Genomic DNA, 16414 nt, shown 5'->3' on the forward strand with positions numbered 1-16414 from the left:
CATACTTACAGTTTTATAACTTTTATTAAATTTATGATCAACAAAAATAGATACTTTAAAAACACCTTCAAATAGCCAATCCACATAAGAAAAAGATGTTCAGCCTCACTAGTAAATGAAGAAATACAAGTTGAAGCAGTGAGATATTGCTTTTCACCCATTGCTTGGCTAAGGTGAGAACCACTGATAATATCCAGTGTTGTCAAGAGTGTAGGGTCCAGGCCTCTGCATACATCACCCTTACAGATGGAAAGTTCCTAAAATTCATGCACACCCCCTGACCTGCAATTCGATTTCTAGCAATTTAGCTTAAGGAAACTGAGAAGTGCTAACAGATGTATAAAAATGTACATTGCAGTGCTATTTGGAACAGCAAAACCTGCAAGCAATCCAAACGGCCTTCAGTGAGTGCCTTGTTAAATTACAGAGCATCCAGGCAACAGAATCCTATAATTCCACCCAAACTTCAAGATGTAGACTTATTTATGCCACGCAAAGATTTTTCCCTTTTGAACCCTCCTACACTGTTGGTGGGAATGGAAGTTGGTACAGCCACTATGGAAAACAGTATGGAGGTTCCTCAGAAAACTAAAAACAGAATTACCATATGATCCAGTAATCCGACTCCTGGGAATATACCTAGACAAAACTATAATTCAGAAAGATACATGCACCCCTATGTTCATAGCAGCACTGTTCACAATAGCCAAAACATGGAAACAACCTAAATGTCCATTGACAGATGAATGGGTAAAGAAGATGTGGTACATATATACAATGGAATACTACTTGGCCATAAAAAAGAACGAAATAATGCCATTTTCAGCAACATGGATGCAGCTAGAGATTATCATACTAAGTGAAGTAAGTCAGAAAGAGAAAGACAAATACCATATGATATCACTTACATGTGGAATCTAAAATATGGACAAATGAACCTATCTACAAAACAGAAACAGACTCACAGACATAGAGATCAGACTTGTGGTTGCCACAGGGGAGAGGGGGAGGGAGAGGGATGGACTAAGAGTTTGGGGTTGGTAGATGCAAATTATTACATTTAGAATGGATAAACAACAAGGTCCTAATGTGTAGCACAGGGAACTATATTCAATATCCTGTGATAAACCGTAGTGGAAAAGAATATTTAAAAAAAGAATGTTAAAAAAAGAAGAAACAATAAAAGTGATAATTCATAGAGTTAATGTTGGTTACAGATTTGCACACAATTGTTGAACATCAAAAGACTATAAATTGGGCTTCCCTGGTGGCGCAGTGGTTGAGAGTCCGCCTGCTGATGGAGGGGACACGGGTTTGTGCCCTGGTCCGGGAAGATCCTACGTGCCGTGGAGCGGCTAGGCCTGTGAGCCATGGCCGCTGAGCCTGCACGTCCGGAGCCTGTGCTCCGCAACGGGAGAGGCCACAACAGTGAGGGCCCTCACTGTTAACAAAATTAACAAAAAGATTTTTCCCTTTCATCTTAACATATTTATTTGTCATTTACATGCTTTAAAATCCTCTCATTGTAAATGCACAATTCAATGATTTTTAGTAAATTTACAGAGCTGTGCATTTATCATGATGCTAAATTTTGGACCATTCCCATCATCTCAAAAGGGTTTCCTCATGCTGGTCTGCAGTCACTCCCTGTTCCTACCCACCACCCTCGGCAACCACTAATCTATTATCTGTCTCTATAGATTTGCCTTTTTGGGGCATTGCATATAAACGGAATAACACAATAGATGACTTTGGACCATGCAAAGGTATTTCCGATATCTTTTTAGGTTAAAAACAATATGAATAAATGGAATACTCAGCAATAAAAAGGAACCAACTACACATGAAATAGACGAATAAGCAAGCTCGGTGAAAGAAGCAAGACCCAGTCTCCACGCTCTATTATTCCACTAACGTGTTCAGTCTAGAAAAGGCAAAACTACGGTGACAGAAAGCAGATCGCTGGTTGCCAGAGGCTGCGGAGGCCACTGACCGCCAAGAGGCACAAAGGAAATTTGGGGGTGATGAAAACGTTCTATATCCTGATTATGGTGGTGATTATATAACTGTATACATTTGACAAATCTCATTGGGCTGTACACTTAAAAATCAGTGAATTTTTTAAAAAATGGTGAGTTATATGTAGATTATACTTCAATAAAGCTGATTAAAATATTTATAATAGAGTAATTCTTGTCATTTTATATGTCTGTGTATACATTTTTAAAAGTCTAGAAAACTACACGCTAAAATATTTTATATGTCTGTGTATACATTTTTAAAAGTCTAGAAAACTACACGCTAAAATATTTTATATGTCTGTGTATACATTTTTAAAAGTCTAGAAAACTACACGCTAAAATATTAAACTACACACTAAAATATCAATAAAGCTGATTAAAATATTTATAATAGAGTAATTCTTGTCATTTTATATGTCTGTGTATACATTTTTAAAAGTCTAGAAAACTACACACTAAAATATTTTATATGTCTGTGTATACATTTTTAAAAGTCTAGAAAACTACACGCTAAAATATTAAACTACACACTAAAATATCAATAAAGCTGATTAAAATATTTATAATAGAGTAATTCTTGTCATTTTATATGTCTGTGTATACATTTTTAAAAGTCTAGAAAACTACACACTAAAATATCAAACTAGGGTTCTATTTGGTCAAATATGGGACAAGAGTTGAAAGGTGAATATGTTTAAATCCATGAGCTCATAATGATTAAAAAAAATTCACAGGTCATCCTTGTAAGATGCTGGGGAATCAACCCATTGTATTGAAAACTGGTAACGAAAAGGGGAAACTAAAACACTGATGCTGCCTTTCTACAAACTGTTCCTCAAGGTCACTAAATAATTGACAAGAAGTCTGTCTTTATATAAAACGTCAAGTCATTAAATGCCCTCTCAGCATGGGGAGCCCATTTGTGACAGATTCTCCATTCTGTTGTCTAGATGTGTTCATGAGACAAGGTGCTGAGGCAACAGACTCTTCATAGGCCAATCCAAGGGCCCATTCCAGACCCTCTGACCATACCTGAAGGAGCTGCCCTGCTCTCGTAACACTTGCTCTCACTCAGCTCCTCCAACCGACCCCATCTCTCCTCCCCCCATCCACTGTTGGTTCCAAAGAACTAAGGTGCAAGCTGAGTTAGGATGTACAGCCACCAGGACGTACTGTGTGGTTGATCCCCCTACTTCAGCAGAAAACAATTCATAACTCCTTTGAATTCAAACATAATCTCCGCACTTAGGCCAACAAATCCCACGGAGATGGAGTAACCCCCATATCCCATCAATGGGCCCCTGGAGCTGGGCAGCCACCTCCTAAAATGCAGACTTTGCAAGGCAAAAATCAGAGGGGCAGTTACTACCACTTTTCTCTTCTGGGGTGAAAATAACAATAATACAAACCAAAGGCTGCCAACAAATTCACTCAATCTCAAACTTATTTTAAAGTAAAAATACAAATTAAAAAAAAAACCAAAAAAAAAAAAACCCAAAGGCTGATTTGTTCAGAAGGGATGGTTATTTCTCCTGGGAGACCTGATCTAGTAGCTCATTAAAAAAAAAAAAGATGGAGAAATGGGTGAATCATTCCCTAAATCTGAATAATCACTTCAGTTATTCCAAAAAGTGAACTAAAGAATCGTAGAGAATGTGCACTGTCCCAGGTTTAACAATCACATTTCCTGCATTTTTAAATTGTTATTGAATTTCTCTTGGGATGTAATGAGTCCATTCTCCCTTCACCTCACTTTCACTGTTTAAAAAAAAAAAAACAACTACCTTCTACTTAGAAGAATTCCAGCCAATAAAGGTGGAAGAAATGATGAAACTAAAATATAGCAATTTTGGAACTCTGAATAAAATAATGGGTCTTGACAATGACTATCAATGTTGCTAAAACATCAGACCATTGATTCTCAAACTTTCTTGTGCATCAGCTTCACCCGGGCAGTTGTGGAATCACAGATGGCTGGGCCTACCCCAGAGCTTCCGAGTCAGTAGGTCTGGGATGAGCCCAAGACCTGCATTTCTAACAGGTTCCCAGGTGATGCTGAGGATGCTGGCCTGGGGTCCACACTTTCAGACCCACTGTATTAGATGAAAAGCAGACGGCAAACTTTATAATGGATGGATCAGGCTGGCACCACCTATACCTACTCATTAACCTTAACATTGCAAAAACAAAGTCGATCAGAGGTTATGTGCCTCCAGAGGGGTTGCTCTAGGAAGTGCCACCACCACCAATGAAATATTCTTACAAAAAGGAAAATGGGGTGGGGTTGGGGGACCGAAGCCAACAAAGCCTCTGGATCTAACACCTATTTAAGGGAAATGCGGGGCACAGGGAACATGCCAAACAAGGCCACGGGCATGTGACAAAGCCCACAAGGTGGGAAAGCATAGGACAAATGACTCAGTTTCTTTAACAGGTAAAGTATTTTTAAAAAGGGTAACCTATAGATTAGAAAGGACTTTGGGACCCACAAAAGAAATGGGAGGAGGGTGGGGGTGAAATGATTGGCCTCATATGGAAGGTGAGTGACAGGAACAAAGGGGTACGTCATACTGTTCTCTCCACTTTTGCATATGTTTGAAAATTTTCATAATGAAAAAGTATAACAAGTACAATAAAAGACAAACACTGATAGAGGCAGAGAAAGAACTCCCCTATCCTGTCAACATGCACATCCACACACGGAGCAAATCAGAAATAAAGGTACATTTTGCTGTCTTAAAAAGCCACGCTTTAGGGACTTTCCTGGTGGCGCAGTGGTTAAGAATCCGCATGCCGATGCAGGGGACACGGGTTTGAGCCCTGGTCCAGGAAGATCCCACATGCCGTGGAGCAACTAAGCCCGTGCGCCACAACTACTGAGCCTGCGCTCTAGAGTCCGTGAGCCACAACTACTGAGCCTGCACGCCTAGAGCCCATGCTCCGAGAAGCCACCGCAATGAGAAGCCCGCGCACCACAACAGAGAGTAGCCCCTGCTCGCTGCAACTAGAGAAAAGCCTGCGCACCACAAGGAAGACCCAACGCAGACAAATAAGTAAATAATTAAATAATTTTTTAAAAAACAGCCACCCTTTAAATGAAAATCTTTGAGCAACTGAATGTAATTGCCAGAAAAATAAAAGTTTACTTGACAACCCCTCCGAAAAGAAAAATGGATGAGCTAATCAGGGAAATTTGAACACTGACTCAATATGTTTTATCCTAGGGAATTGGTTAACTGTGATTTCACCTATTTAGAGAGTCCTTTCCTTTTAGAGAAGTATTTCCTTTTAGAAGATCGTGAAGGGACTTCCCTGGTGGCGCAGTGGTTAAGAATCCACCTGCCAATGCAGAGGACACGGGTTTGAGCCCTGGCCTGGGAAGGTCCCACATGCCGTGGACCAACTAAGCCCGTGGGCCACAACTACTGAGCCTGAGCTCTAGAGCCCGCGAGCCACAACTACTGAGCCTGTGTGCCACAACTACTGAAGCCCGCGTGCCTAGAGCCCATGCTCTGCAACAAGAGAAGCCACCACAATGAGAAGCCACTGCACCACAACGAAGAGTAGCCCCCGCTCGCCACAACTAGAGAAAGCCTGTGTGCAGCAACGAAGACCCAACGCAGCCATAAATAAATAAAGAAAAAAGAAAATCATATAGTATTTATAGATGAAATGATAAACCTGGGGTTTACCTCAAAATAATCAGGGCAGGGAGGAAATTTGGGTGGAGCCAGGATCGGCCCAGTGTTAATTGCTGGAGCCTCATGATGGAGTACCTGTAGGAGGGTTAAACCCTTCCGTCCACTATTTCATGACTGACATTTTCCTTAAAAGGAAAGATATTACTATGCAAAATTTATAAAACTATCTTCTACATGTAAGCAATGCCAATATCATACCACCTCCCACTTGGCTGTATGTCATACCCAGGACAGAGTTTTTTGAAAACCAAACAGTGATACTTAACACTCCTGGCCTCCTCACAGGCCCTGGGCTAAATCCTTCACATGCAGGATCATCGAGCGACACCACCACAGCCTTAGGAGTTCCGTTTGATGGTCAGCTCCACCTTACAGACATGGAAACTGGGGCTCAAAGAGGTGAAGGAATCTGCCTGAGGTCACACAGCTAAAAAGTGGCAGAGCTGGGCTTCCCTGGTGGCGCAGTGGTTGAGAGTCTGCCTGCCGATGCAGGGTACACGGGTTCGTGCCCTGGTCCGGGAAGATCCCACATGCCGCGGAGCGGCTGGGCCCTTGAGCCATGGCCACTGAGCCTGCGCGTCCGCCTGTGCTCCGCAACGGGAGAGGCCACAACAGTGAGAGGCCCGCGTACTGCAAAAAAAAAAAAAAAAAAAAAAGTGACAGAGCTGGGATCCGAACCCAGGTCTGATTCGAAGCCTGTGCTCTTCTGTCTCCTACAGAAGCTCAGTGCAGTATTTGCAATCAATGAACCGACCCTTTAAGGCACCTAGCACAGTGACCGGCACATAATAAACATTCAAAATGGGACCCAAATCAGATGAAGTGAACTATAACTCCACACCGCAATAAGAACAAACCTCACAAACACTTGTGTGAAAGAAGGCAAACCCAAGAAGGACATACTGTGTGATTCTGTTTGCAGGCAGGACATGAAGATGCCGTGAGCTCAGTTCCAGACCATCTCAATAAAGCAAATATCACAATAAAGCAAGTCACATGGATATCTTGGTTTCCCAGTGCTTATAAATGTTATGTTTACACTATGCTGTCATCTATTAAGTGTACAACAGCATTGTGTCGACTGTCTAATTATATCAACATACGCACCTTAATTAAAAATACTTGATTGCGAAAAAATGCTAACCATCATCTGAGCCTTCAGCGAGTCATAGTAGCAACAACAAAACCACTGATCACAGGTCACCATAACAAATATTGTAATGAAAAAGACTTAAATATAGCAAGAATTACCAAAATGTGTCACAGAGACACAAAGTGAGCAAATGCTGTTGGAAAAATGGCACCGACAGACTTGCTCGACACAGATTTGCCATAAGCCTTTAATTTGTAAAAAAAACAAAAAAAAACCCAAAAAAAACCACAGTATCTGTGAAGGGCAATAACATGAGGTGTGCCTGTATATGAGGTTCAAAACCAGGCAAATCTAACCTAAGGTGGTAGATGTCAGATGTTGTAACTGGAAGTGTAGGACGTGATGGGGGTGTGTGGGGTTGATGTTCTGTTTCTTGATCTGAGTGCCAGTTACATGGGTGTGCCCACTTTGTGGAAATTCACCGGGCTGCATACCCACAGGGAGGTGTACTGTTCTGATATAAAGTACACTTCAATGAAAAAAAAATTTTTTTCTTTTTATCTTTAATTATGGTAAAATACACATAATAAAATTCACCACCTTAAGCACTTAATTGTGCAGTTCGGTAGTATAAGTACAATCAATGAAAAGTTTTTGAATGGTAGCCGAGTATACTCAGGAGGGTGGGGAGACATGTTTTATTTGTTTAGGGCAGCATGACGACTAAGTGGGCTCTTTCTAATTACGATGTTGCTGAGTTGCCTTACAAATCAGAAAAAAAAGCAAAAACTACAACAGAAAAATAAAAGGACTGAGGAATTCCCACTGCCACGAACCCTGCCTAATCTAGGACTCAAAAATGCAAAGAAGATCAAGCACAAAGATTCAGTCTCTGTCCAGAAAAAGGAGAGAGGCTGGGTTGCTTCCCATGTCTTTGAAGCCTGACAGTCACGATGTGTGAAATCTGTTTTGGTCAAAAGAAAGAAGGAAAAGGGAAGAGGAGCTTGGCTTCACCCTAGAATGGCATTTCTCAGAGTGTGTTCCTTGGAACTCTAATCCCTCAAAATATTTGGGGTGGGGTGGGGCAGGATTCAGAGAGGTTGAGACACTCTTCAGAAATCAATTCTGGGGACTTCCCTGGTGGTCCAGTGGTTAAGACTCTGTGCTTCCAATGCAGGGGACGTGGGTTTGATTCCTGGTCAGGGAACTAAGATTCCACAATCCTTGAGGCACAGCCAAAAAAAAGAGAAAGAAATCGATTCTGTGGTCAAATCCATTTGAAAAGCGCTACACATCTACCCACCCCATCATTAAGAGGGAGAACTCCCATCGGGATATCCGAGGTCCTGACATCTGAAAGCTATTTCACTCTTTGAGCCCATGGCTCTCAAAAACATTTAGCTGCAGACCTCTTTTCCCACCAAACACTGATTAAATCCCATAGATTTGTCCTTGAGAAAATATGGTGAGCCTAGCAAATTAATATTATTAATATTAGTAATCATAGCTGCTGCTCTATCTTATTGAATGCCAGCTATTAACTCATTTAATCCCCTCAAAAAGGCTACGAGAAGCACCATTACCTCTGGTTTACAGATGAGGAAACTGAGGCACAGAGAGGTTAAGTAACTTGCCCATCATGGCACAGCTAGTTATGGTGGAATCTGAATAAAGATATACTTTCAAAGTGATCTTTTCTGCTTTGTCTACCTTCTTTGAAATAGGGAGAGAACTTGAGGACTGAAAGAAATACAGACACACACGGGACACACCCCGCATCGGTCTGCGGCAACTTGAAGTCTCCAGATAACTTGGTTTTATTGCCGCAAGGACTTGCCTCAGCGTGCACCCAGAGCCTTGAGTTTTTAAAATTTGGGGTAGTGGACAATCAGGCAAAAAGTGTCAGGTCAGACATTAGGTGAGGCACAGGGGGGAACGCAAAGCAGTTTGCAAGACGGCAGCAGTGATCAGAGAGCACAATTCTCCATGCACTGAATGGAAGGAAAACTTGGTCTGCACCTCCCTGCTGCTAGAGCAGAGTTTCTCTCAACCTCGGCACGCTGACACTTGGGGCTGTTGACATTTGGGGCTGGATAATTCTTTGTTGGTGGGATGGATGGTGGGCAGAAGCCATGTAGCAGAGGGGGAGTGGTGGGCAGGCCGAGAGTGGGGGGGAGGGGGATTGTCGTGTGTAGTTTAAGGCCATTAGTAGCATCTCTGGTCTCTACCCAATAGATGCTAGTAGCACACCCTCCCCACCCCAGTCATGATAACCAAAAATGTCTCCAGATATTGCCACATGTCCCCTGGGGGAAAAAATTGTCCCAACCAACCTGGAATGCCAAGTGTAGAAGGTCACATGGGTGGAGTGTGGGCACATGAGAGCAGAAAAGAGACAGACACCCAGACAGCCGAACCTCAAGGAGACTCCCCACCGACCTGGTTTCTTCCTCTCAAGCCTTCCTCCCCCACCACCCCCCGTCCAATGTCCTGCATCAGCTCTGAGAGCTGAAAGGACACCTTCAGGATCATTATACAAGACTGACAGATACTACCTACAGTTCATGATCAATGGCCTTAGCAACGCCTGACACTGCCGAGTGTGTCGGCTCCATACACAGTCCTGTATTCCTCACCAACAACACCCAGCTTCGTTCCTTGAACGCAGACAAGCTGTTCGTTAGCCTCTGTAAGACCACAGGGTTACAAGTCCCCGTTCTGCGCCGAACCTGCTGGGTGAATCTGGGCAAGTTACTCTCCCTCTCTGGGCCTTGTGCTTTTCATTTGGGGATAGAAATGTGGAGGGCTGGCTAGCTGTAACATTTGTGTGTGTGTGTGTGTGTGTGTGTGGTACGCGGGCCTCTCACTGTTGTGGCCTCTCCCGTTGCAGAGCACAGGCTCCGGATGCGCAGGCTCAGCGGCCATGGCTCACGGGCCCAGCCGCTCCACGGCATGTGGGATCTTCCCGGACCGGGGCACGAACCCGTGTCCCCTGCATCGGCAGGCGGACTCTCAACCACTGCGCCACCAGGGAAGCCCCTAGCTGTAACATTTTATGATAACTGTGATTCCAGATCAAAGTGTTGAAGTTGAACCAACTGAGAATGTTTAATTATTTTAGCTTGTTTTAGCATCGGTTTTATTTTCCCCAGGGGAACTCAGGGGTAAAAGATCTTGCCCCTTCTGCTTCTGTATAAAAAGGAAAATGAATAAAATACCCCAGAGCCCAAACAGTAACAGGATTTGCACATCATCAAGCCTAGTTAACAGCTTCCCTCAGTATTTTACTGTCAAGATTTTAGACCAGAGACACCAACCCAAATGTCCCTGGGGTCAGGTGAGCAATGCAAGGTGACCCAGGCTGGAGGTGGCTGGACAGAGCCCTCTGGTCCTGCCCAAAGAGCGTGGCAGCTTCTCAACTCCCGTTGGGGTGAGTGAGAATGTGGGCCCTGCATTGCCAGATTTCCAACAGACCCCGAAGTCTGCATTTAGGAATGAAATACCCACCCCTAAAGTTAAATCACTGCACATTTTGAATGCCATGCAGGCAAAATGAAAACCCTCTGGGCTTGATCTAGAACACGAACCACCAGCTGGCGGGACCTCTGCAGAGGAGCAACTATTTCAAGGTCTGGCCCAGGTGTGGGAGGAGCCAAAGTGGAGAGGGAAGCAGGGAGGGGGTGGGCCCCCCAGATGCACCAGATCTCCAAGCCCCAAACTGTCCCCACGAGTAATCGGGACTCTAAATCTGTCATTAATAATAGGCACAATTATCACTGTGCTCTTTCTATTCATGGGATATCGGGCCAGGCAATCTATTATATACACCATCTTGCTATGTCTCCTAAGCGTCCAGCAAGGTGGGCATTATTTATTATTCCTATAAGACTATGGAGGTCCCGGAAGGTAAGTGAAAGTAAAGGCTTTTGCTTGTAAAAGTTGGAGCCGAGATCTGAACCCAGATCTGACACCTGATCTACTCTTAGCAAAAAGTCTCTTCCTTGCTTGAACTTCCTTGCATGGACTGGTCCCCGTGCCACTCCCCCACCAGCTGCACCCCCTTCTGATATCTGCCTAACTCATTAGAATACTGTTTTTAAAGTACCTCCAGAAGGAAGTTCTTATAATCAGTAAAGCTAAATTATTTTTACCTCCCCAAGAGAACTTGGTTAGCAAGAGGTCTGGTGGCTCTCACGGAGGATGCTTTGAGGATTAGAGAGAACTAGCCATTTCTGGCCCTAAAAGCCCTACTGTGTCTTGTGTCTTGCAACTCTGGCTTACCACAACTTAAAAGAAATGTAGTCTCCTATATGCCCATTTGAAGTTTAAATTTACAATGTCTTTCGAGGACTGTGTAGCAATATCTATCCATTTTCAATGTGCATGCTCTGTAACTTAGCAAATTACATTGCTGGGAATTTATCCTACAGATAAACTCATGTAATTAGACATAAATAGATACACAAAGATGGTCCCTGAAGTCCTGTTTATATGGTGGAGTGAAGCTGGTATGTTTCAATAAGAGGTTGTTTCAGTAAGATGCTATCCTTCCACATAATAGAATATTATGCAGATGATAAAAAGAAACACCACAATGTGCTGATATAGAAAGATGAAGATATGTAATCAAGTGAAAAAAAACACCTAATTTACAATGCCAATATTCGTGCAAAAGAGGAAGATTTGACATAGAAAAGTTTTGGAAAGATGTGCAAGAATACATTAACCACGTTTATATCAATATCTAAAGATGGGGAAGAGCGGAGAGGTGGGGAAGGAGAAAGAGGGTCAGGAATTCTACCTGGAGACCAGGGAATGGCTATAATGACCCACAGGGGTCTCAGACACTGGCCCCTTCTGTGATTCTGTATCGTTTGCTGCATGCTTCACCAGCAGAGGGAAGGAAGTTCAAGCCTGCATGGGTGAGCAGGAGGTGAGCACTATGGTCCTTTCTCAGGGACTTTGATGAGGGCTGTTCCTCCTTAACCCCCAAATCACTGATGCAACTCAGGGATGCCCAACTTCCCCCTGCAGGAATAATGGGCAGCGCTAGCTTCTTCCTCCATCATCTGATCCCTTACAAAAGTTTCTTCAAAGTCAACTATTCAAAACAGAACAAAACAAAAATTTCCTTCAAATTCCGACTTGGCCTTTTCCAAACTCAGCCTTTCCCCCATGGTGGGGCCATAGTTAACTGTGTTTAAAGGTCAGGGGTAGAGGGAAGAGACCCCTGGTAGCAAAAGAGTCACCGTGGAAGCCAGACAGGCTCCTCCCATTCACAGGTGAGCTCTTAAAGGATGCCCTCGAGACCCTAAATGAATTAAACAAGGGTCAATAAACCTGGTATCAGTCATGTTCCTGACACAGGTGAGGAAGTGGGTCTATATTCGAGTGGAAGAAGAATAGGAACTGAGTTTATGAAAAGACATTACACAAAAAGAAAATTAAGGGCAAGTTTCTCTTTTACGGAAAGACTATACCATAGGGTTCCTGGTTCTGCCAAGTACCAGATGGGTTACACTGAGCAAGATCCTTAAGGTCTCTGGTCATGTATGTTATAAATAACCATCCACAGAAGTTCACCAGGGGCCAGACACTGTGCTAAATCCTTCATATGCATGATCCCCTTGAATCCTCCCAAAAGGGCAATCCCTTAGGCTCTGCAGTTAGAAAGAGCTAGGTCTATAGAATCTTGTCTTCCTCATTGGCTAGTCGAGCTGTCTTGAGCAAGTTATTCAGACTCCACATTTGTAAAACAGGGCCAATAATAATAGCATCCATTCCAAAGGGCTGTTGTAAAGACTTAGAAACATGATGCCTGTAAAGGATTCAGTGTGTTGTCCAGCAAAAGTGATCAACTAACATTAGCTATTCTCACGAGCCCCATTTTATGGATGGGAAAACTGAGGTTTGGGAAGGTCAACCTGCATGATTTCTAAATTTGCTTGTGATGTTCTCGGATTCCAGTGGACTTAAAATTGGATGTGGTTTTCCAGAAAAATCTAATGTGTACCCAATTTTAGAAGTACATGGTTGTACCTAACAGCATAAAATCCACCTGTTTGGATTCAATACACTGAGGAAAGGAGAAGACAACTTTCCCACCCCAAAAATAAAACTTCCAAATAAGAGAGAGTAGGGAAAGGTAATCCCCCTTTCCTCCCAAATGTTTTCTCCTCTGGACTCCCCCACTTGTTCCCAAAGGGGAAGGACAAGGGCAAAGAAATCTCCAGAGGCATGACCAACAAAGCTGCAATACAAGGCTAATTTGTGAGGGGGCCTGAGGATGGCCTCATGGAAAACGCTACCATAAATGGGCATGTTTGCCTCAATCTCAGCCCTCACACAGAAAAGTAAGGATAACAAATCCATAACAAATACCTTGTACGGAATAACACGTCTAATTCAGACATGATAATAAGATACACAGTGTTTACGAGCCCTAGAAGCTTCTCGAGGAAGGTCCGGCTAGTTCACGTTTTGGACTCTTGGGATGGCAGCCCACCTAATCTAGTCATCGGGCCAACTAGATGACCCCGCCACAGGGGACCAACAGTGCATTTTATTTTAAATTTGCAAAAAGTCAGTTTATGTTTTCTTCAAAGAGATGATAAGCACTTGCCTTACTGGACACATCTGGTCCCATCAGAAACCTGATTCCAACAGAGTTTTTGTTCATGGTAAAGAAAAAAGATGGCGGGGTCAGGGGTATAGAATTAGCATCAGACAGACACAGGAATGGGATCCACCCCTTGTTAGCTGTGAGACACTGGGCAAATTACTTAACCTCTCTGAGCCTCAGCTACCTTGTATACTAAACAGGCATCATGATGACTCCCTTAAAAGGTTGTTGCAATGATTAAATGAGATCAATTAAGTCAAACGGTGCTACAGTGCATGGCACGTAAGTGCTCTGTCAATGGTAGTTTATCTCAATGCGAAAGCACCAAGGAAAGACTGCATTTCCTTCCATGGATCTTCAATATCCTATTTCACACACTGCTATCTAACGACTTTCAGTTCTGCTTCTTTAAGCTCCTTCTCTGTATAAAATGGCCACTTTGCAATTTAATCTATCTATTCTTAATACTGTAGTAAATGCTCCCTTTCTTGGGGTTTCTAAATATTTACTTTTACTTCTTGATAAGTATGGCTTTGAATGGTGCCTTTCCTCAAGCAGCCAAATCCCCACCAGCTCTCAGTGCAGAGAGAGAACATACAACAGGCAGTAGCCACTTTCTCTCACTTTGCCCACTTAGTAGGACATGAGAGTAACATGTGTACTGGATGCTCTGCAGGAAATCCCAGCCCAATCTTTGCTAATGCACCTGCAGACTTTGTAAGCAAATGTGGACTCTGGCAACCTTCTGAGTATTTGAGGCCCTTGTGGTCAACCTGGATGAGATTTTTAAAAATCTGGGGGGGGGGGTGTCTGGAAGAAAATCAAGCTGTAATAAATAAACTGGATCATAACCAGCTTATCACCCAAGGGTTATCAGCAGGCATCCTCTAGAGTGAGGAAAAAACACTCCCCTTTCTGCCCATGTGTTTTTAACTGATATAATTAACAGAACTAAGCAAGCTCCACTGGAAGCCATACTTTGCCTGCCTATGTGATAGGAAGTAACTTTTCAGTGAAGCTCAGCTGCACCCTTTTTGTGGCCAGAATAAAAGAAGCCTGGCTGTTCAAGCCAGACCTCTGTGATTTCTAAGGGAGCACATCTCTCAGATTTGCCTCATAACAAGAATCATCTGGGACTCATATATATAGGGAACAGTTCTTCTGAAGATTCTAGTGTAACCGAAGCTGGGCCCGGGCATTATTTTTAATAAGTACCCCCAAGGTGGTACTTATCATTGGTTACCTTGGGAGATGCTGGTTTGGGGGAAATCTAGGATGATGGGGCAGAGAGAAATGAAAATTGTGAACCCCCAGCCCCATAGTCCTTAAGAAGAGGTCAACAGATGCTCCTCACTGCTCCCCAGCCCCTGTAGGATGTCTTCTAGGATCCTTAAACCCTCTACTCAATTTCCCTTCCCCCACCAGGACCACATACTTACAGATCTCCAACTTGGGGGAGAGCGGAGAAGAAACTGGATGGAGAGCTCCTATCTGGCACACCTCCCAGGCAGGGGCGTCCAAACCTTCTCGCTCGCCTGGGACGCCTCTCTTTATAGACACGGAGCTGCCCGCGGGAGGGAAAGGGGAGGCGGTGGAGGGGGCGGAGTGGGCGGAGTGGGTGTGAGTCTCGCGCTGCTCCCTCCGCAGCGCCACCTGCAGGGTCCGAAAAGCGCGGCTTTGGTCCAGGCCTCGCGCGCACCTGTCGCGGCGCCCGTAGAGGGGCGCACCCAGGCGGCGGCGCAGGGGGGAGCGGGGGGCCGCAGGGCTCCCGGGAAAGGCGCAGTGGGCAGAAGCGTTCGGGGCCAGTGTCTGACCCGGGTTCTGGGACAGTCACCGAGACTCCGGGTCCCTAAAGAAAGGGGTTGAGTGGCCGGCGTCTATAGGGGATGCTTGAGAATTTCTCCCTTGAGTCAGCTCTAGCCTCACGGGCTTTAACCGCTTCCTCCGCGTGGCGGGAACTGTGGGGGGCCCGAGTTGACACCTCCTCTCCCCGCTCGCCATTTTTCTTCGTCCCCCACTACCTGGAAAGGGCCTGGCCGTGCTGCGTGAAGGGTGGGGAAAGGGGATTTTTTGAACTTTGCAAAGTACAAGGCAAGACCCCCCAACTCTGCTGGGAATTGTGCAGAAAGGGGAAGTTTTTACTTTTCCCAACTTGGCATCCCCACCTCCACCCACAAGCAAAAAAAAAAAAAAGAGGCCCAATTGTTGTGACTTCAGGTCCTGGTGTGCCATTCGCTGGCTGTGTGACCTCAGGCAAGTCATTTCCCTTCTCTGAGCCTCAGTGTCCGAAGCTGAAAAGTGTGTGTGTGTGTGTGTATAATTACGTAATTTGCAAGGTGCATGTCAGGATCCAAACAGAATGTGGGTGCCAGGCGCTCTTGAAAGTTCTCTTCACCTGCTCCTCCCCGCCCGAAGAAATTCTTGAAAATGAAGCTGCCTGAAAGTTTTCTCTCTCTCCCTCCCTCTTAGTACCACTCCCTTACCCCGTGTCCGCCCCACCCCCTCCTGTGTGTCTGACACCGTGTCTCTCCATCACCGTTTCTGTCTTGTTCTGCCTTTTTTCTCTCTCTATGTCTCCGTCACTCTGCCCACCGCTGTCTCTTTCTGTCCCTCTGTCTCACTCTGTCTCTGGTCTCTGTGTCTCTGGCTCCAGATCTCCCTCCCTCTCTCGCTCTCTCCATCTCTCTCCATCTCTCTCCACTCTGTCATATGCACGCACACAGGCCATAAAAGGAAGCCGCGGCGGTGGGCTGGCCCCGTGCCAGGCCGGGGACCTGCGGGCAGCCGGGCGCCCCGCTCCCCGCCTGGCCCGGCTCCGAGGTTCCCGGCCGGTCCTCCCTACCCGGGCGTGCGGGAGACAACCCAAAAAGGGCAGGCTCAGGCTCCTTCCTGCAGGAATTCCCAGCGCCGCATACCAGCCCGGGGCTGCCGCTCCCCCTGACTAAATATGGTGCCGAGCGGCCTCCCGGCGCCCCGC

The 16414-nt window shown here is 44.9% G+C and overlaps 1 protein-coding gene across 5 annotated transcripts in view; it reads right to left on the minus strand.

Moving 5' to 3' along the window:
* The window catches only part of MYH11 (myosin heavy chain 11), a 128074-nt gene extending 113078 nt beyond the window's left edge, over nt 1-14996 (minus strand). For 4 of the 5 annotated variants that reach the window (XM_004270149.3, XM_004270150.4, XM_012533245.3 and 1 more), the window contains exon 1: nt 14877-14973. The gene's annotated coding sequence lies outside the window, so the exon portion shown is untranslated. Of the gene's footprint in view, nt 1-14876 lie in introns of all 5 variants that reach the window. The other variant, XM_033428733.2, reaches the window with a different exon arrangement.
* Between the last annotated feature and the right edge of the window lie 1418 nt (nt 14997-16414).

The sequence above is a fragment of the Orcinus orca genome, chromosome 16 (genome assembly GCF_937001465.1).
Source record: "Orcinus orca chromosome 16, mOrcOrc1.1, whole genome shotgun sequence".
Lineage (NCBI taxonomy): Eukaryota > Metazoa > Chordata > Mammalia > Artiodactyla > Delphinidae > Orcinus > Orcinus orca.